This window comes from Muscardinus avellanarius (assembly GCF_963383645.1).
Source record: "Muscardinus avellanarius genome assembly, chromosome: 4".
In the NCBI taxonomy this organism is placed as follows: Eukaryota; Metazoa; Chordata; class Mammalia; order Rodentia; family Gliridae; genus Muscardinus; species Muscardinus avellanarius.
In genome coordinates, this window is record NC_137789.1 from 73,457,718 (window position 1) to 73,480,772 (window position 23,055).

Below are 23,055 nucleotides of genomic sequence, written 5' to 3' on the forward strand. Positions count from 1 at the left end.
GTTGTGACCACAGGCTCATAGGAACCCAACCTTGTATTTCCCCTGAGAGCAATAATTTAGTATTTGCTAATTCAGTGGTCCTGGAGATTTTATAGAATATAACTGCCACAAATAAAGAAAATCAACTCCATATGAATGTAATAATTAAAATTCCTTTTTAATCCTATTTATTCATTATCCTGTGTGTAGTTCATTCTTATAGCTCATCTTAACTTAAACCAGTCACATTTAATATGCTCAGTAGTTGTAAGCAACTGGTGAGATTTAGTAGTACAAGTTTAGGATTAAGGAAGAGGAGAAGGAAGTGGCAAATAAGATATAAAAGGATTTAAAGCAAGAAAAGAAAAACCAGAAGCATCTTATGGTACTGAAGAAGGCACGTAATGAGAAGTTAGAGTGAAAATTACTCACATGGAAAAATATTAAGATATCAAGTACACTGCACTTTATTTCTGACCACAGGGACTTCACTGTTTCTTAGAGTTAGGATTTGAATCTTAAATATTCCCCAAGGGATCCTATGCTAAAGCCTTGGTTGCCAGTCTGTGGCACTATGGGAGGTAGTGTAACCTTTAGAAGGCAGCATCAGGTGGAAGTTATGTCACCAGCTGTATACTATTGAATGGCATATTGGGACCCTGGTCCTTCCTCTCCCCTCTTTGCTTCCCAGTCACTATGAGATGAGCAGCCAGACTCTGCTGCTGTGACCTCTGTCCACGATGCTCTGCCTCTCCACAGGCCCCAAGCAACAGCATCAGGCAACCATAGACCAAAGCTTCTGATGCTGTGAGCCCAAATAACCCTTTCCTCCTTGGGTGTTGGCCATGTCAGGTATTTATTATAGTCACAGGCATCTGACTAGCACACTTAGCACACACTTAGCACACTTAGAACCTGATATGTGGTTCAAAAATGGAATCACGATTAGAGGGAAAGAAAGCAGCAAAAACAAAAAAATACTTTTGAGAAGCTTGGCTAAGTAAAAGAGTTTAGATGCAGATTGTGTACTTATAAAGATGATGAGTATAAATTATAAACAAACACCAAAATGTATAAGGAATTGCTGATGTAGTCAGGGAGCCAACCAAAAAAAACTGCTAGAGCTTTTCTGTCCCCTACCAACAAACAAACAAACAACCACTCGATTTTCCCCTTTGGGATAAACTCAATTATAGTACAAAGCAACATAAAATTGTTTGTGCATTTTCAACATGTAAAATGAAATTCACATACAGTCATCTGCACTGTAACAGTGTTTTATGATAAAGGAAAGAGCTCTGTTTTATTCTTTGTGCTTATAAAAAATAACTTCTCCGTGACTTAGTATTAGACTCATTCTCACCTTGCCACTTTGAGAATTCTCAACAGGGTGATTAGAAGAAAGCAATTTTTAAAAATGCTGCCTACCCAGGTATGGTGGCGTATATCTGTAATTGCAATACTTTGGAGGCTGAGACAGGAGGATTACAGGTTTGAGGACAGTCTCAGAAATTTAGCCAAATTTTCAGCAACCTATGAAGACCCCATTTTAAAATAAAAAATAGAAAGTGTTGGATGTAAAAATGTCCCTGTGTCAATCTCCAGTGACAATAACAACAACAAAAAATGTTGCTCATTTTTTTATTATGTCATGTTTCATGGCAATATTTATGTGGAAAAACATTATGACATTATGAACCCAAACAAAAAAATACTAGTATCCATGAAAAATCTTATAAACCCAGTGATAACCAATATTGGCTTCTCCTCTGATGCTTAATTTAGACAACAAGAGACCTGTCAAAGCTGTTGGCTGTTGGGGGTGTCTGGAGCCTTAGAGGGGCCAAGAGCACCACGTCTTCATCTTATAAAGAACTGTGTAAAGTTTTGCACCACTATATTTTCAAGTAGGAGAGCAGATAGCTGCAGCTACTGTGAGATCAAATAACTCCTTTCTTCATTTCCAGTGTGAGTAGGGATATTTATCCAAGAAATGCCTATTTTCTTTTTCTTTTCTTTCTTTTTTTTTGCTACTAGGAATGTAACCCAAGGGCATTCTACCTCTGAGCTACACTCCCAGCTCTATTTTTTATTCTTTATTTTGAAACAGGGTCTCACTGAGTATAAAGGGCCTCACTAAGTAGCTAAAGCTGTCCACGAAACATGATCCTCCTGTCTCAGCCTCCCAAATGCTGGGATGACAAGTGTGCGCCCCCACGCCCTGCTAAGAAATGCCTATTTTCTGGTTGATAAATAATAATGATGAAAAAATCTTTATGTTTTAAAAGCTGCCATTGTAAAACAAGGTGTGGTGCAAGACACAGTATGATTTTCTTAATAGATAATAATTCAGTTCTTGTAAAATACATGTGTTTGTGTGTTTATTTGTTTGACAATAAAATGCTATTCTGTTATGGTGGGTAGAAGAATCCCTTCTCTGAGAGAATCAACCCCTGCTCTCAATTTTTGTTGAGAAAAAGCTTTGAGAAACATATTCTCTGGCAGAAGATGAGGCTCTGGCCTTTTGTAACGGGGGTCTCTACCTTTTAACAGAATGAGAATGATTTGAACCTGCAAAAGAGATGAAAATGTAGACTGAATTATTTGTCTGGGCATAACATTAACACATCCCTGGAAATTCCTCAAATCCCCAATTAAAAAAATTGACCCTCCTAGTTATAAGCAAAAACCTTCTATATGAACATCACAAGGGCCTAGTATTGAATTCTAGTTACCTGAGGGCCCAGATGGAGTCCATCCAAGTGGACCAGATGATGGCTGATACCAGAGACAGAGTCATATAAATAAATCCATTTAGTTATACATCATCGTGCTTGCTGGCATGCACTCTCCAGTGATGGAGAGCAAAATCAGAGCCTTGTATGTTCTGGGAAGGTGCTCTACCATTGAGTTACCCCCCCCCCACGCCCCGTCCTCACATGCTTTACAAAAAGATTTGAGACATCTTCTAATACAGGACATGAAAAATAAATAACAAAAACATGTTGTAAAAGGGGAAAATTTAACGGTTTTATTATGGTCATAATCAGATCTTTTTTAAAAAAAAATCTCATTAGTGCTCTAAGGTAAACGTGTGTCTGGTTCCAAGAGATGTTTTCACCAAAGCATAACTAGATAAAATGTGATTTTAATAGGAATATTACTTTTAACCTTCTGAATGAAAGTTGAAGGAAAGGCAGTATAACTTAAGAAAGGCAAGTCTACAGAAGAAAATGAATGTGACTTAAGTTCACAGTTTTCTGATCTGCCAATGGAACCTGAAAAATCAGTAATTTAGGATGCACATGTTGTCTTTTTTTCCTGCTTGTACTTTTTATTTTTCATTTTTGTGCTTTTATTGGTGCATTACAGTCTCACATTATAATGTAAATCATGTTGATAATGACATACATGCACACAGCACTTGGTGTGCCCACATCTTCTCATTTTTCTTCCTCCCAATACAGAGTACCCAGTTTGACATTGGTATATTTACATGTATACACATAGATTGACTATGCATACCTTTTATCTATTTTTAGGTCTTCTTGGTGCTTTCATTTTTTATTCCTTATTTTATTGTATGCAGTATATTCAAAAATTGTTTAGGAGTTAGTAAGAAAATAAAGCAGAAAATGTTTGGTTCTATTGTATTTTAGGGGCAGATTTTACACCATCAAGTTTAAGGTTCATTGCTTTTTTTATTTAGTAACAACACAAGTATAAATTTACTTCTTTATTAATCCCATGAATATTCCCCATGTAAATATTAAGAAATAAAGCAAGAGATAGGATACTTCTTTTCATATGCACTTCCCCCTGTGGTTAAAAATAACATAAGGAATGTGTGTGAGTACATAAAGAAATAAAGTAAGGTTTACAAATATCTTTAAAAAAATCCTTCTAATTTACTGAATAGTGTGGAAATTCCACTGTGAGAATTATTGTCCCAGAGATTCTACACCGAACAAATATGGGGAAAAGAAGAAAAGGAGAAGATGAGATTATACTAGCTATATTCAGAGGTAGAACACTCCTGTGTTCAGTCACCAGGACCATAAAATAGGGGGAAAAAAAGAAAAGAAAAGAAATTATACCACACCCTGAGCATGGTGGAGTATGCCTGCAATCTCAGTAATTGGGAGGCTGAGACAGGAGGATCATAGGTTCACAGCCAGCCTCAGTAATTTAACAAAGTCTTCTATAACTTTGTGTAACCCTGTTTCAAATTAAAAACTAAAAAGAATTGGGGATGTAGCTCAGAGGTTCAGCATCCCTGGGTTTTCAATCCACTGTACAAAAAAAAAAAAAAAGAACAGACAAATGAACAAACAAACAGACATTAGGACTTAAGGTGCAAAAAGTGGGGGAGTAAAAGAGGAGTCAAATGGAGGGAAGTAGAAATTCCTAGAGAGTAGATGATTCATTTTTTATTCCCTTATACAGTGTATAATCACTGGGATTGTACATTATAGATTGGTCACGAATGTGTCAAGTAGGCATTGGCATTGATTGAAGCCAAGAACTATAGTCATATCATTTTTCTACATGTACATGTAGCATAAAGCATATTGAGGTATGTATGTAATTATAAAAGGACACTTGAAGAATCATTGACACTAATGTCAGGGTCCACTGAATTCTCTATCATAAGCACCTTTGTTGTACTCATTGCAGCAACCTTGGACCAGGGCAAGGAATTGTAACCCAGTGTAGAGTTGAAGATTGCCTTCAACTTTTTCAACTGTGGTTTATTTAAAATGTCAATTTATAGTGCCCTCATTAGTTCTTCTAGCAAAGTCTCTTTTGCAGCTATAGAAAAACTACCTATGATTTTTATAGGCAATATTCTGAAGGTTTTTGAAATACTTGCTCATAATATCTCTCTGCCTATCCAGTGTACCTATGCAAAAAGCGGATGCGGTCGAGAGCAATTCCACTTCATTCCTCCTGTGACCAGATAAAAAATAAGACAGCACACCAAGAAGTTCCACAAAGCTGTCCATACCACTATAGAATGAAACTTTGAAGCGATTAGTGAGGCACTTAGCAGAGCAAGCCCATCATGGTGCAGGCCAGAGCAAGGCCTACTGTAAGAAAATAATAAATGGGTTAAGGAGAACAGATGAGAAGGGGAAGTTAAAAGATGAGACCATTAGCAACATTTGAGGGCTCACAGATACAGCTAGAAGTTGATTACATCATGCCATACACCCGCTCAGATAGTTTTACAAGTTCATCCAGGTTCTCTTATTATATATTGGAATTTGTGGCAGTGTATTTTCTAATAAACCCTTAAACTCAGTTCACTAAAGTATAATTTTGTGCACCAAAGACAAATTTAAGTATTAAAGTCCTAAATGTTCTGGATATCTCCTGGATCCTTGGAACATTTTCCATTGCTCCATGGGGTTTAATATAACTAAAAATAGTCCAATAGCAAATGATATATATGTTTACTTTATTTGGTTGCACTATTTTATTTTTATGAAAAGTGGGCTTTCAACTTAAGGTGAGGCCATATGTGAATTAAACGAGTATTATGTATAGCAAAACACCTTGAAATTTAATGTTTGTGGTTTAGTCACAAGTTTACCATCTCCCTTTGACTCAGAATCATATCTTTGTGCATTCCACGTGAGGAGCTTAGAGTGCACTGACACATTTCAGAGGCAACAAGAAAACAATTTCTGAATTGAGACAGAAAAAAAAAAGACAATTGATTTCCCCCCATGCTAATTAGAAGCCCTTTCTTATTTTGTACAATTTCCATGCAAAGTTAATCATGTTTTAACCTTAAGTAGAATATTAATCTTTTTAACACATTAATGATGTTTGGATCATATTTTAAGAAAGTCAGTAAAATGTTATGAAACAGGTTCAGCATTTCTGTAGCAACCTACAGTTTCCTCCTTATCTGGAAGAGGCTGGCTGCCTCATTGATGAATTCTCACCACTCGTACCTTTGCTGAATTTAGTCAGCAACAGTCAGACCTCTAATGTTATTTTAATGTTGGGGGGTGTTGGTTTAATTCAAATATATTTTCATTTTAAAGTTATAATGACTAAGTACACCTGCTCACTTAAAAATTAGCACCTAGTTAGGCAGTTTTCAATAGCCTAATCATCTTTTGATTGTCTCTCCTTGTATCATAGGCAGTTCACCTGCTCTTCATCTAAACTTAAATGTTTCCTGTTTACACGACTGAAAACACCGAAAGATGATAATATTTAGAAAACAAAGAAAACTGAAACCTACATTCAAATGCATTATTTATATAATTATCCTGTAATTAAAGTAATTATAGTTTGTGAAAAACTAGAGATTTTTTTTTAATTTTCATTTAGACATTTCTCATGGGATAATATGTGAACATGTATAAAGCACACACACACATACACACACATATACACTTACATACTCACAAGTTATCGAAGATATTATCTACACAATAAGTAAATGTTAACTGCAGATTTAGAGATTTGAAATCTGTCATTTCTTTTTTGAAACAAATGTGCAGCAGAAAGTCATGCGGTGAGTTAATCCTATAGAATGGATTACTTAGATTGAACTTTGAAAAATCTTTAATCCTCTATAGTTTCAATAGCAATTATAAGAAAAAGTCACAGTTATATCTTGCTGAGCTATGCACTGGTGCTAGGGATATGTGGTCATGTCATATAAATAGTGAGTCTCCAGCATTTCCTCTAAGACTGGGACAGTGTCAGATAAGGCCAGGAGACATGAATGTGTTTGAGGGTGTGTGGAAGAAATGCAGAATTTTCAAAGAGGCCCTGAGAAGCACTCACAGTTGGATTTTCATTATCTTCAATGAGAAGTCCCATCAGTCAGTTTTTTGCTATATAGTGCCATCCACGTTACTGCTTTTTATATGATTTCAAAGTGGACAGCACAGTTTGTGTCCAGTTTTTCATTCTAAATATCCTATTCAATAGTTATTCTTCTTTTCTATACCTTTAAACAGATTTTTTTCAACCACAGTGAGATCACATCACACTTTGGGAGCATTAGCTTGAAAGTAGTTAATAGATGTAGCTGTGGACCATCTTCAGAAGCTCCTTCAAAGAAATACTTGAAATTGAATCGCAAAAGTTTTATTTTCTCCATGTTTTTGATCAAGTTTTGTGGGAAGAAGTGAAAAGGACTCTCAGAATATCTTCATATGGTTTTCACGGACAGAGTCTATGTTCTTGCATGCACCTCTATAACCCTCTCCAAAGAGCTGGCTTCAGATATGCTGCTAAAAAGTCAAGTTGTCCCATTTGGTTTTAGGACCAGGCCATCACCATCTCAATTGAAGTGGAAATAAATGAGGAATAAATCTAGTTGTCTTCAAACCTTTCACTTTCAGGACATGCTAGTGGCAACCTCCCAGTGATGGCTAACTCACTGGTCACCCAATACCTGAAGTCATGCTGGTCCCTTGTTTCTCAATATATTGATTTCCTCAGTTTTGAAATACCAAGAACAAGAGAGAGAAGAGGTGAAACAAGTGCAAAGTCATCTTTCCAACTTCAGTCTTTTTTCACTCATGACCTCAGGGCTAAAATTTCTCCTCAGTGATGAACATTGTTTGCCAGAGTGTCCAGCACTCTGAAGAGTGAAGTCAGGAGATTGAAACACCAAGCCCTCATCCCCTCAGAACATCTTCCATCTTGGACCTCTAGAATCTCACATCCTGAAGGTCACCCCTACACACAGAGACTCTGAAACTATGAATTTGGACTGTGCTGTATCTTTTTTATTATAATTATTATCACATATTGATTGTGCTAGTTAATAAGTTTCACTGTGGCACTTCACTATATGCTTATATTGTGATTTGTTTATGACTACCTTTTCTTCGCCTACCCTCCCTAGACTCCCCTCCAAGCTCATTCCAGTTTTTAATAATAAACCTTCTTAAATTTTCAGGTCCTCTCAGCCTTTCTGGTTTTTTTTTTTTTATTTCCACATATCACAAAAATTTTGTTCATCTATTTTCTGGTTTATTTCACTTAATATGTTGGCTTCCAGTTTCATTTATTTTATTCATTTATTACTGTAAATGAATAAAATTCTTCCTTATGGCCAATTAAGATTAATACTTTATTGTGTATATATTCCACATTTTCTTTAGCCATTCATCTAAAAATGGAACCTTAGGCGGATTCCATGTCTTGGTTATCGTAAATGGTGGTGTGAAGGAAGCAGGCATATGCAGGCCTCTTTTGTATGCTGAATTAATTTTCTTTCTCACATCTACCCAATAATGATGTACCTAGATCATATGGTAATTCTAATTCTTGATTTTTGAGGAACATTCATACTGTTTTCCATAATAGCCATACTAATTTACATCCCAACTAAAATTATATAAGGAATTCTTTTCCTCCACAAACTCATCAGAACTTGTTATTTTTGTTTTGATAATAATAATTGAGGTAAGATAGAATCTCAGTTAAGTTTTGATTTGCATTTCTCTGAAGGCTAAAGATATTGAAAAATTTACATATATTTATTAGCCCTTTGTAATTCTTCTTTTGAGAAAATACTGATTCAGATCAATTGCTCACTTTTTATTGGATTATATGAGGTTTTCCATTGCTGTAGTTAAGGTTTTAAAGTTCTCTAACAACTATTCTGAATATGAATCCTGTGTCAAAGAAATGCCTGACAAAAATGTTCTCCCATTCTTTAGGTTTTCTGTTCACTCTTTCTATGCTGGACAGTAACTTTTTAATTTCATGTAATCCTATTTGTCTGTTCCTATTTTTTCCTGAGATATTGATGTCCTAATTAGGAAATCATTGCCTCTTCCAATAACTTCAAGTGTCTCTACTTTATTTTCTTCTAGTAATTTAAAAGTATCAGGCCTTACATTAAGATCTTTGATCCATTTTGAGTTGATTTTTGTTCAAGGTGAGAGGTAGGAGGCTAATTATAATCTTCTACATGTACATGCCTAGTTTCCCCATCACCACTTATTAAATGGTCTTTTCTAAAATGTATGTTTTCAGCACCTTTACTGAGACTCAGTTGGATGTAGATCTGTGGATTTATTTTTGAGTCCTCTCTTCTCTTCTGTTTCAGTCAGAAATCTCACTGTTTGGCTCAGTGAACCTAACCACACAACTTGGAGGAAAGAATGTTTATTTGCTCACAGTTCTGAGATTTTGGGGGTTCATTCCATTCAGATCATAGTACATTTATGGAGTTTGGAGAATGGTGGCAAGATGGAGAGAGAGAGAGAGAGAGAGAGAGAGAGAGAGAGAGAGAGAGAGAGAGAGAGAGAGAGAGAGAGAGAGAAAGAAGAAGAAGAAGAAGAAGAAGAAGAAGAAGAAGGAGGAGGAGGAGGAGGAGGAGGAGGAGGAGGAGGAGGAGGAGGAGGAGGAGGAGGAGGAGGAGATGGAGGGAGGGAGAGAGAGAGAGAGAGAGAGAGAGAGAGAGAGAGAGAGAGAAAGCAAGTGCTCTTCCCTCACATCACAAAGGTTGGAAAAGAGCAAGCAAGTGGATTCTAGGACACAAGAACATCCTCAAGACCACAGCCCAAGGGACCAAGCTTCTCTAGCCATACTCCAGCTGCCTAGATTGCTGATAAACATTGACCAACAATATATAAGCCTTTTCAGGGAACATTTTGTATCTAACCATAACATCTTCCATAGGTCTGTGTGTCTGTTTTTATGCCAGTATGATACTGTTTGTCTTATGATGGCTCTGTGAGATATTTTGAAATTAGTTCTTGTGATACATCCAATTTTGTTTTATTTCTGAGAATTGCTTTACCTATATGTAGATTACTGTGCTTCCATATGATTTTTAAGATTTTTCTAGTGTTAGGAAGAACCTAATTGGTATTTTGCTGAGAATTGCATTAAATACATAGATCATTTTGGTAAGTATGGACATTTTAACAGTATTATTTCTCCCAATTGATGAACATGAAAAGTCTTTTCATTTTCTAGTGTTTTCTTCCATTTTATTCTTTGGAGTTCATAATTCCTTTGGTGGATATAGATTTACTACTGGGTATATTATTTTATTTTGTAAATATTTTGAATGGGGTGGCTTTTCTGTTTTCTTTCCTTTTACCTTTTTTTTTTTTTTTTTGGCAGTACTGGGAATGGAACCCAGAGGCATTCTACTTCTGAGCTATGCCCCAGCTCTACTTTTTATTCTTCATTTTGAAACAGAGTCTCACTAAGTATCTGAGGCTGACTGTGAACCATGATCCTGGGATTGCAAATGTGCACAGCCGTGCTCAGCTTAATCAGTCTTAATTTTAGAAAAAAAGTTAGGTTTGGTGCCACATGCTTGTGATCCTGGTACTTGGGAGGCTGAGACAGGAGGATCTGGGTTCATGCCAGCCTCAGCTACTTAGTAAGGCTCTTTACAACTAATCAGACCCTGTTTCAAAATAAAGAATAAAAAATGGGGCTAAGGTGTAGCTCAGAGGCATTCTACCTCCAAGCTACATCTCTAGCCCAATTTTATTGTTATTATTTTTTATTTATTTATTTTACGGCACTGCTAATGGAAGACTAAAGTACATTCCCAGGCCTATTTTTATTCTTTATTTTGAAACAGGGTCTCACTGAGTTGCGAAAGGCCTCACTAAGTAGACAAGGCTGTCCACGAACCACAATCCTCCTGTCTCAGCCTTTTAAACATTGGGTTTACAAGCCTGCACCACCATGCCCGGCTCCTGCTGTCTTTCTCAACCAGTTCATTATTAGTTTATAGAAAAGCTACCAAGTTTTGTATATTGACTTTGTATCCTGCTTCTCTACTGATTTATTAGTTATAAAGTCTTTTGGTGGAATATTTAGGAATTTCTAGATATAGAACCATATAATCAATAAGCCGGGATACTTTAATTTCCTTCTTTTCTATTTGTATACCTTTTATGTATTTCTCTGTCTGGTTGCTCTGGCTAGAATTTATAGTACTGTATTCATTAAGAGTGGTAAGTATAGACACCCTTGTATTATGCCTAATTTTTTTTTTCTCAAAGGACATTCTTTCAGTTTTTAAATTCATTTTGATAGAGTTATATATTTACCATATACAGTCTTTATTGTGTTGTATTGAGGTATGATCCATGTATATCTAAGTTATTTAGAATTCTTATTATGAAAAGATTTTCAGTTTTACCAAAAGCTTTATCTGCGTCTACTGAAATGATCATGTGATATTTATCCTTGCTTATACTTACGCGTTATATTCCAGTAATATATTTGTATGTGAAGAACCATTCTTGCAACTTGATTATGATATATGATTATTTATTTATTTATTTATTAACATTTATTGGTACTGGGCATTGAACCCAGGGTGTTACACCTCTTAAATATGATATCAGTCCTATTTTTTTTTATTTTGAAACTGGGTCTCACTAAGTTTCTGAGGCTGGCTTCGAACCTGTGATGTTCCTGTCTCATTCTCCTAAGTACTGAGATTAAATGTTTGGGCCATCACTCCCTGATGATATATGATCTTTTTAAATATGCTGTTGAAATAACTTTGAAAGTATTTTGTTGAGGATTTTTGCATCTGTGTTCATCAAGAATACTGGCTTATGATTTTCTTTTTGTATGTGTGTCTTGTCAAGTTTCGATAGAGTATAACTGGCTTTACAGAATAAGATTGAAAGTTTTTCTTCTCTTTCTACACTTTCTATTTTATGAAATAGTTTGAGGAGTATTGTTGCTCCTTGTTAAGAAGCCTAGGAAAATTCATCAGTGAATGTATCTGGTCTTAAGCTTTTTGGAGGATGAGGAAATCTTTGATAATTGCTTCAGTCTCATTAGTCTCTATGCCTCTATGTAGGTTTTTAATATCCTCGGTTATATTTTGGTAGGATATATATATATATATATATATATATATATATATATATATATATATATATATATATATATATATATATATATATAGTACTGGGGTTCCTGGAAACCTTTCTACCTCTGGACTACATTCCCAGACCTATTTTATATTTTTATTTGGAAAAAGGATCTCTTAAGCCAGCAAGTCTGGCTTCGAACCAGCACAATCTTCCTGTCTCCATCTCCCAAGCATGGGAATTACAAGCATTCTCCAGCACGCCCATCTCAGATATTTTTTCTGTTCTAGATTTTCCAATTTATTAGTACATAAGTTCCTAAAGTATTCTGTGATTATCCTTTACATTTCGTTGGTATCTCTTATGTCTATTTTTTCTGCTCTGATATTATTTGGGGCTTCTTTCTCTTTTGATTAGTTGACCTAAAGGTTTGTTAGTTTTGTTTATCTTAAAAAAATTCTTATTTTTATTCAAGTTTTGCATTGTTCTTTTAGTGCCTGTTTTATTTATTTGTCCTCTATATTATTTCTTCCTTGCATTGATTTTGATTTTGATTTGCTTTTATTTTGCTAAGATATTGAGATGGTCATAAAGCTCATTTTTTGAAATTTCTCCATCTTTTGTTTTTTATTTTGCTCTGGTTTTGTTTTTGATGTAGACACTCATTGTTATAAACTTTCCTCGTAGTACTGCTTTTGTCATATTCTAGAGAATTTTTTGTGTTTTGTTTCTATTTTTATTTGGTTCTAGAAACTTTTAATTTCTACTCTAACTTCTTAAATGCCTGTTTGTTTACTAGTGTCTCTTCAATCTCCATGTGTTTGTATAATTTCTGCAGTTTCTCTTGATGCTGATTTGTAGTTTCATTATATGAAATCATAATTTCATAAGATGCAGAAACTTATTTCAACTCTTTGAACTTGTATAACTTGGTTTGTAGCCTAATATATATAATATTTGGAAAATGTTTTATGTTTTGATTAGAAGACTGTGTGCACTATATCTGTTGGATGGAATATTCTGCAGGTATATTTTAAGTCTACTTAATTTCCAGTATAATTGAACTCTGGTGTTTCTCTGTAGAGTTTTTTTCCCTGAATTTTCTTTCTATTGGTGATAGTGGATTATTGAAGTGGTCTAGTATTGTTGTATTGGTGTCTGACTGTGTCTTTATATCTAGTATTTGTTTAATAAAATTGTGTATCCATATATAATTATAATTATGCATCAATTTTTGATATGCTGTTCCCTTAATCAATATACAGTGACTTATTTTTGATCACTCCTTGTTTTGTCATGAAGTCAACTTTATTGGACAAAATAGAACTATTTGCCCTCAAATTCGCTTTGCTAGGGACATCTATTTCCATCCTTTCATTTTCAGTCTATGTATGCTTTTGCAGATGAGGTAAGATTTCTGCAGGCAGCATATTGTGTGTGTGTGTGTGTGTGTGTGTGTGTGTGTGTGTGTGTGTTCATATTAATCAAGATTGAACAAAAAGGCATTCTACCTCTGAACTATACTCTCAGCTTTATTTATTTATTTATTTATTTATTTATTTATTTATTTATTTAAACAGGGTCCCTCTAGGTTGCTAAAAGTCTCATTATGTTGCTAAGCCTGTCCTCTAACCTGCAATTCTTTTGTCTCATCCCCTCGAGTACTGGGATTACAGGTATGCATCACCATGCCTGGATAGGAATTGTTTTTTAATCTATTTATCCAGTCTTTATCTTTTAATTATAAAATATTTTTATATTCTGAGTTATTACTGAAATTTATGTAGTTGTTTCTGTCATTTTGTTGATTTTCTTTTCAATGTTTTGAATATTTTGTGTTCATGTATTTTTTGTTTTGTTTTTACTTTTTATTAATTTTTATTTTTATTGGTGTATTGTAGTCATACATCTTGATGGAGTACAGGATCGTAGGTGCACACATGCGCACAACATTCATTTAGCCCTTCCCCAATACTTCCCATTCCCTACTCCCTCCCTCCTAAGAAGTTGGATGGTTTAATGTATAAATAGTATTTTATTATATCTAATTTTTTATTTGTATGTCCTCTTCTGTTGTGAATTATTTTTTCAACTGCTGTCATGATTGCTTATCATTCTTCTTCAGGGTGTTAAATGCCTTCAAGCACCTTCTGTACTGGTCTTGTGAGCATGAATTCCTTTATTTTATGCTTATATTGGAAGGTCTTATTTCTCATTTGATTTTGAAGAATAAATTTATTAAGCATAGTAATCTTGGTTGCAGTTTTTTCTTTCATGACTTGTAATAAATCATTCTAAGTCCTCCAGAACTTTAAAATTTCCGTTGAGAAATCTGCTGTTATTGTAATGGGTTCTTTTTAAAGTATGCCTTGATGCATTTCTCTTGCAGCTTTTAAAATATTTATTTGTTCTGTACATTTGACAAATAAACGGCAATATGTCATGGATAGGCTTTTTTCTGATCCTGCATGTTTGGGGAGCTCAGTTCCTCCAGTACCTAGATGCCCATGTTCTTCCCCAAATTTGGGGAATTGCTGCTATTATTTTACTAAGCAGGTTTTCTATTCTCTTCACTGATTATTCTTCTCCATCTAGTATGCTATATAGATGTTCGATATATTGATGGTCTCTCAGAGATCTTGAGGATCTTCATTCTTAGTTTTTTATTCATTAGCATATAAGTGTAATATTTAAGAAAACTTTTCTTCAAGCAATGAATGATACTTTCAACTGAAGTTTTTTTCTTCCTTTTTATGTCTGACTTTTTGATCTTTTTATGTCTAAGATGTCTATTTGCTTCTCTTTCAGAATTCATATCTTTGTGCTGAATTTGTCGTTCATACTCTGCATTGTTTTCCTTAGTTTGTGCAGCTGTCTATTTTTATTATCTTGACTTTTACTGATCTTTAAAAAAAACATTCTTTTGAATTCTTTGTTCAGCATTCCATCCACTCAGGTATCTTGGTATTCGTAATTATAAAGTTATAGACTTAGTAGGTGACACATTATATTTTTTCCTATTTCTTGTGTTTATAAATTAAGATTTGTGCATCTATTGGGATAATTATCTCTTCTGCTATTATGCGGCTTTTTCAATATTTGGTTTTCTTCTCTCAATCCATCTTTGGAAATAGATTTGTTGTATAATGTTGATTTTATTTTCAAGGAGACTTCATAGTATTATCTTCTTGCATCTCCTTTGATTGTTATTCACAGCTTTGGGCATAAAGCATACTTTATCAGAGTCAAAGAAACCAATGGTCTCTGCAAGTCTTGTGACACACTTGGTATTACAGTTACATATAGAATGTTACATGAAGAACTAACATATTAATGTTCAGAGTTTATAGGATTAATTCACAAGGGTCGCAGTCTCAATGGTGCATAAATTATTTGGATTTATAGGGTGGTAACCCAGGCAGGTGTATTGTGGTAGGAGAAAGTTAGTTCCTAGGAGCGTGGCTGTAGGAAATTTACTTCTGTCTTTGAGTCCCTTTGCTTGCTAACTGTCTTCCTTTTGGCCTCCATGATGTGAGATGCACAGCCCTGGCCCTCTTCCTCTTCTTCTTCCTGCCACCAGGCCCTCAGCTCCACAGATCTGTCCTAACACGAACTGAATCCCCAGAATCTTAAAAAAAAAAGTCAGCAAATTAATCTCCCTCCCTCTAAATTGTATGGTCAGGTCTTTTGGATTATAACAGTGAGAATGTGAACTGAAACACTCAAACATGATTGGTGGAGGCAGCAGAGTATATGGTACACACCCTTTGTTGCTACTTCTTTTATGGGCATGGCAACTCCTTCCAGGAGATCTCCAGATCTCCACAAACACTGTTAATAATAGCTCTGTCACTTGAAAATGATTCTGAAACTGTCTGCTTCATTAGTGTTGGATATCCTGAAGCTCTTATCTTCTGATCAGAGTCAGGTGTAGTCTAGGTGCTTCAAAGGGATGGTGGACATTGGAATCACCTCTCCCCTGCTGTGGGACTTGCCTTCAGTCTTAGTAGCCCTATGCAATCTGGCCAGGTGTGGCTGCAACTAATGCATAGGACATGTATAGATGAGATGATAACAATTGTGTTTTTCTTCTGAACATCAGGTGTGGGGGTATCTGCACAGGAGCAAAATCTCAGCCTTCTTCTAGCTGTTCTTACATGGGGAAGGGTAAATAGCTAGATTTGTATGTACTCTTTTTCTTAAGTAGCTGGGTGTGGCGGCACAGGTTTATAATCCCAGGATTCTGGAGGCTAAGACAGGAGGATCTCAGTTCACATATAGCCTCAGCTACTTAGTGAGATCCTTTGCAAGCCAGTGAGACACTGTTTCCAAATAAAGAATAAAAAATAGGGCTGGGGTGTATCTTGGAAGTAGAATACCCTTGGGTTCCATCCCCAGTACTGCAAAAAAAAAAAAAAAAAAGTATCTTCCAGGGTTTGAGTGGACTAGGCTTTCCCAGAGCTGGGCTTAATTCTTTAATTCCTTTCAGTTTAACTGGGAGTGTAGCTAAGAGGCAGAGCTCCTACCCATTGCATTCAAGGCCCTTTATTTGATCCCTAGTACTGGGGAGAAATAAAATTAACAATAAAAATAAAAAGGAGAACAAAGAGGAAATAATAAAAATAAAAAGCAAAATATAAGAAAGGAGAAAAACAAAAGTAAACTATTTTAAAAATTAAGAGAATAGATTAAGAAAATAAGTTAAAAATTTCCCCCACCAACGTGCTCAAATACACAAATAAAAGCATATGATTATAGGTTATACAGATGTAATCTTCTCTTTGGTTTTTTGGAAGTTGGACTTCACTAGGTACAAGGGCAAGAATAATAGGTCACAGATACACCTGATGAAATTTCTTTCAACTCTCACTAAATGTGTTAGGATAGAGTGCAGGCTGTTTCAGGCATTTCTTGCCAAATGGGTTCAGGTAGAACATAAGTCGTCCCAGATATATGATCTCTCCAGAGGATTTTAATTTACAAATCCAGAACCATGAAAAATTCTGTAGCCCCACTGAGGTCTTTGCAAAGAACAGTTTGAGCCAGAACGTGAGCCACTCCAGGCATGTCTGTCCTGGAGTTTGGGGTCTGCGTGACCAAGGGAGGGGCAAATGCCAAAACCACGGCTGATCTCCAGATACCTCTGCGTCCAGAGAAACCAGCTGAACTGCCAAGTTCTGTGTTGGAGGGGTACTGTGAGAACCAGGCAGTCCACTATTCTTGATCCTGTTGCCTTCAGACCTGGGACCCTTCTCAAAACCTCATGTAACCAGTAGTCGCATAGGACAGTCTGGTTGAATCGTTGATCCAGGGGCAATGACCTCCACTCTCCTCCCCTTTACTGCTTGTACACCATGCATCATGAAACTTTCAATGGATTGTGCAGAAGACACCCACTCCAGCCAAGACTGTTACCTCTGGCTGCCGCCTGCTCTCTCTCAGTGCAGCGGGGTATTCACAGGATCCCTGATATGTGGTATATCTGGTGTCCTGACCCCCCAGAAAATCATATTCTCAGACAGCAGAATCTTCTCAAGATGCCTCCCAGCACTCTGAGAGTTTGATGAGAGATAAGGTGTATGTTCCACTAAAGCTAGCTTGCTGTGCAGATTTCAGCTCATTTATTTACTTACGCTCTTTCCTCCAAGGCACAGCCTTTTGCATCACATTGCAACTCTTTCTCTTTCCCCTGACCCTAACTGAAGTGCTAGGTGCCAGGCCCCGGGGTGGGTATTCTGCTTCTCTTGCTTTCTTATTTTCCCCAGTCTCTTTATTTCACCAGATTTCGTTTTCCCTGTAAATTTTCAGTGCCAAATATTAAATCAACATTAATATTAAGAAGAGGAAAGATCGCTGACATCATCTCCACATGTGAATACACACTTACTGCTTTGATTCTGTCTCGTGGAAGAGCAGACGGGTTCTGCGTGTCTATATTCAATCATCTTGCCATCCTTTGATTCCTTTTCAAGTACTGAATTCACATTATCTATAAATGACCTTCTGTGAAAACATCCTTTACCAGAAACCAATTGTATTGTGTTGTAACTGGTGTCAAAAGGATGCAAAACTGTGTCATGTTCAAAAAGACACTGGAAATTTTTACCCCAGGCCAAAAACAAAACAAAACAAACAAACAAACAAACAAACAAAAAACTCAAGACACTGAAGATACTGACAAAATGGTATAGAGAATTTATGTATCACACTGTGTTTGATAATCCTAAGAATTTGAATTACAACCACACTATACTATGCTTTTGCAAACATCTTTGTATGAAAGACAAGGATTCACATAATGTTTAATGCTCTCAGTTTACCAGACGTTTTGTATAATTTTGGCAAAGAAAAATATTCAGTAGTTCAAGTAATTCATTTCCCAATAGTACAGGTACACTATATTCTCTTTCAGAAAGAAAAGAGCTAATAGAAAGATTTCTGAATGCACATCAAGTTACTGATTGTAACTTGATGGTATGGATAGCTGTTCATAGAAAAGTAAACAAGTATCATTTTCTATGAATCAAAATACAAATTTAGAAAACAGCTATTTTTATTTTTGCAACAGGCACATTCATTTAACAAAATAAATTACATTTATGTGCCAGATACTGGTAGTGTGCCCTGCTAATACAGCAGTAAATAGAATAGGCCATGACCCTGTTCTTAAGGGATTTATGTTTTAGTAACAGGACATATAAAATAAATGTTGAAGGGGAAGATTTTACAGGTTTTATTAAAATTCATGCTTTAAAAATTAAAAAATAGATTTTTCTAAAAGTATGTTTTTATATCAGTGATTTAATTCAGTCTGTTATAATAATATAGACTGTGGCTTAAACAACAAATATTTATTTCTCATCCTTCTAGAAGGTCAAAATCAAGATGTCAGCAAATCTACTATCTGTTGAAGCCTGCTTCTCATTTGGACCTGGATCCCTTCTTGCTGTGTCTTTGCCTGTGAACTTAAATTGAGAAATGGGTTCTACATCAAGAGGATCAAAGTTGAGAACAAAGGTAGTGCTTACTTTTAATTGACACATAGTAATTCTGCCTATTTATGGAGCAAAGTGATACATATATATATATAACATGTATATACTTAGTATATATCTTATGTGTAATGATCAAACCAAGAGAATTGGCATTTATTTGTGTGTGCAAACCTTGGGAAATTCCAAACTCCTCTTTCCTAATTACTTTGAGATAAAAAAGAGATTAATCAAGTTTTATAAATTTTGGCCAATCTATTCTGCTGTGGATCATTACCTTTCGCTATAGTTTGGAATTGAAATGTCCCCTAAGACTGCTAAATACTTAATCCCCAGCATGATGGAAAGGAAGGCAGTGAAAACCTGTAAGACCTGGGTCTAAAGGGGGGGTCTTTGGTCACTGGGGTGTGTTCATAAAGGTGATTGTGGGATGTTGGCCTCGTCCTCATTTTCACTTCCTGGTCACAGCAAAGTGAGTGGTTTCCTCCATAATGCGCTGTTACCATAATGTGCTGCCTTTCCACAGGCCCCAAAGCAGCCCAGCCAATTGACCATGGACTGAAACCTTTCAAATTGGAGATCAAAATGTACCTTTTCTTCTTTCATCTTTTCTTGAGTTAGGTGTTTGTCACAGTGATGAAAACCTTTCTAATACAAGATTAATTGGGCACCTAGTATATGCCAAACACTATATTAAGAATTTTACAGGTTATATCACTTTATTATCATGACAGGTAGAAATGATTATTCCCATTTTACAGATAATTAAAGAGCCTCAAAAAAGTTGGGTAAATTGTTAATGTCCTGCACCTAAAAAAAAAAAAAGAAAGAAAGAAAAAGAAAGAAAAGCCAGGTTTCTAATCAGTTCCACCTGGCTCTACAGCCTGTATATTTTATCCCTGTGTCTCACCTCCTGTTTTCAAAGATAAACTCAGTCTCATCTTTCAGTTGTACCAGTAGGATACAGTAATGCTCACTCTTTTACTCTAACCCATTTCCCCCAAACTATACTAGGAACATTTTGAATAACTTAATTGAACATTATGAACAAATTAATGTTCAACAAGGAATAAATGTAAAAACAGTGAGGAAGAATGGGGTAATTTATTTCCTAAAAAAAATCATTTCTGAGCCAGGGATGGGGGTGCATGCTTGTAATACCAGGAGGATTGCGTTCCCGGACAACCTCAGCTACTTAGTGGGGTCCCCCGCAACTTAGTGAGACCCCGTTTCAAAATAAAGGCAAGGGGTATAGCTCAGAGGTCGAATGCCCATAGATTCTATTCCCAGACCCACACACAAAAATATAAATTAACTAATTTAAAAAATCATTTCTCAAAAACAGCCATATAAGGAAGGAAAGATATTTTCTTCCCAGACTATCAGGAACTTCAATTTTCCTGGCAAAGATGACAGAGTGTGGGTGGGTGTGGTGGTGAATGCTTGTAATACCACTACTTGGGAGGCTGAGACAGGAAGACTGCAGGTTTGCAGACAGCCTCAGCTATCTAGTGAGATCCTCCACCACAATTTAGTGAGATCTGGTTTAAAATTAAAAAAAATGAAAAATAGGGCTGGGGTGTAGCTCAGAGGTCCCTGGGTTCAATCCCTGGTGCCACACACACACACACACACACACACACACACACACACACAAAGGGAGAGTGTGGAACTTTCTCTTTTCCACATTTTATTCACTTTAAAAGGCTTGATTTTATACTAGATTTGGCCTGGAAGCTCTACTTGGAAAAAAAAAAACACTAAATAAATGTCTAAATTTCAAAGTCTACTTGCTCTTTCCAGATTGTTTCTGCCTAACAGAAGTCCATACTGGTAAATTCTTCCTCCCAAGTCATATGCCTACTGCATATTAACCCACCCAGGTTTCCATTTAGGATTTCATCTAGTGCACAGAGTCTTGCATTTTCCTTTCTGGGTATTTGGGTGTGACGACAGTCCCGGATGGGGAGCCCATTTATCACAAAGCGCTCATCAGTATCAGTTCCATGCAGCACGCAGGTATTTTTAAATTAGCTTCTTCTGCTCCAAAAGAACTAATTAAGGACATGCACTAGAACAACAGTAGTCTTGAAGACAAGAAATATTTTACCATGTTTCTTTCAGAGTGTCTTTGGGAAGAAAATGTGCACTTAGTTTGCTTTCTGGATCTTAATACAGCACAGAATCATCCAAATCCATTTCTCCTTTTGCTCTTTCATAAAATTATCCATTTATTCTTTGTGTATTTGTTCTTTGTCCCTAAAGGCTAAACATTTATTTTATCTCCACACTTGAACAAAATTTAGATATGAATTCCAGTCCTACAGCCTATTTGATCAATCAATCTGACAATACTTACTAAACTGTCAATAACAGTAGGTTTGGCTGCGAGGAAAATTTTTAAAATGCAAAGTAAAAATAAAATATAAAGCTTCTGTCCAAGTTATTGTCATTATGTGTTCCAGTTACAAAAAATGTATGTAATTTACAATATTCTTCTGCCATTTTGCAATTTTATATGGCTTAAATTAATATATACACATAAGGTGACAAAAAAATTTTAATATAGATAATTTGAGACTGGGCTAGCATAAAGACTTAATTTGAGGCACAAAAACTAAGTATAAAATGGGAACTAAATATCTATGTTTGTATTAAAATATGTTTTAAAAGAAGTCATTTTTATAATATGCAAGTATTATAAATATCATTTTTCATCTGTTACAGTATTTCATCCCATGCAATCACAGAAAAACTGCTGAACTACAGCCACTGGTTTTCAGAAACAGAATAGTAGACACAAATGGATGAATCCCAATATCACCATACATCTGTGGACATTAGCAGATAGTTTTAGAAGTTCACTAAATTGACACTATAATTTCAACGGATTATGCCAAACATTCATCTACAATTTCAAAATATCTGATTTGATTTTTGCTATAAGTTTGATTATATCAAATACTTGAAGATAGTGATCAGTCCAGAATATGCCACTGTGGCTAAAATATATTTTGAGCAGAAGCATTTGAGTTTCTCAAAGCTTTTGTCTGCCGAAAATCAAAGCCTCCAGGAAAAACTCAAAAGAACTGAAATGCCATAGATCCTGAGAACAACCTAGGAAGGCTAACTCTTATCACTAGAGAAACAGCATCTCACAGAATACGTAAACTATCACATCTCTCATCTACTCTCATAAGGGCCCATTTATGTTTCCCCAATGTCATGTATTTAAGCATAAATGACCTTCTTGTCCTCTCCACCCATATTAAGATGGCATAAAATCCTCAAACTCTAACTGCCTACTTGAATAACATATTTTTTTTTTCTGGGAACTCTTCTGTAGAATTGTGTAAACAAACATCCTCCCTTTTTTATTTATAGTCTTTTTTTTTTTTCAGTTTAATTCAGGGTCCCCCAGTATTGAACCTAAGAAAATTAAAGAAAAGATTTTCCTCTCCTACAAGAGTAACATCTACTTCAGATTATAGAACAGACTCAAAGGCTTTACTGATAAACAATTCTCTATTTCTCCCACATACTTTTAGTAGCTATTGGGTCAAAATTGCCTGGCCTAACGCTACCACATTATTTCACCAGGCCCCCACATTTAAAAGTTGATAGTCCACCCGTTTCCCCTTCCTCCTCCTCTGGAGCTATTTGTCTGATTAGACTCATGGTTAAACATAGCAATTTGGGGTGGCACCTCAGAATGGCAGTTGTGTCAGATTGCAATTTACACCTTTAGAAAAGGATTCAGGAGAAGAATATTGTTTTGACACATTCTTTTTCCTTTCAAGTCTCCATTCAGATTCATCTCTCTGTTCCTTTGTTTTAATCTAGCTACACTGGGGAATCTTAAACTGAAAAAAAGTGGACTGTTCATTTTGTTGTTTAAAACCATATAATTCTGTTAAGAGTTGGAGAGGACTTGAGAGATTGCCACGTTATAGTCACTTTGAGGTGCAGAGCTGTTAGGGCCTTTGTCCAAAGGTACATGGCCACAGGGTAGAAAAGCCAAGTCTAGAACTCAGATTTCCAATTCAAGGACCTGGAATTGATCTGTCCATGATGTCTCATTCAAAGCATTATCTATTCCCGTGGCCCTGAGTTAATAGTTTAAAAAATAAGTTAAAAGAATCACAGAATATGCAACTTTACTTTTTAAAATTCTTATTTAATTAGAATATTTGGTTACTGACATTTAGTTATCTCAAAAAACCGCACTAGACTGTAGT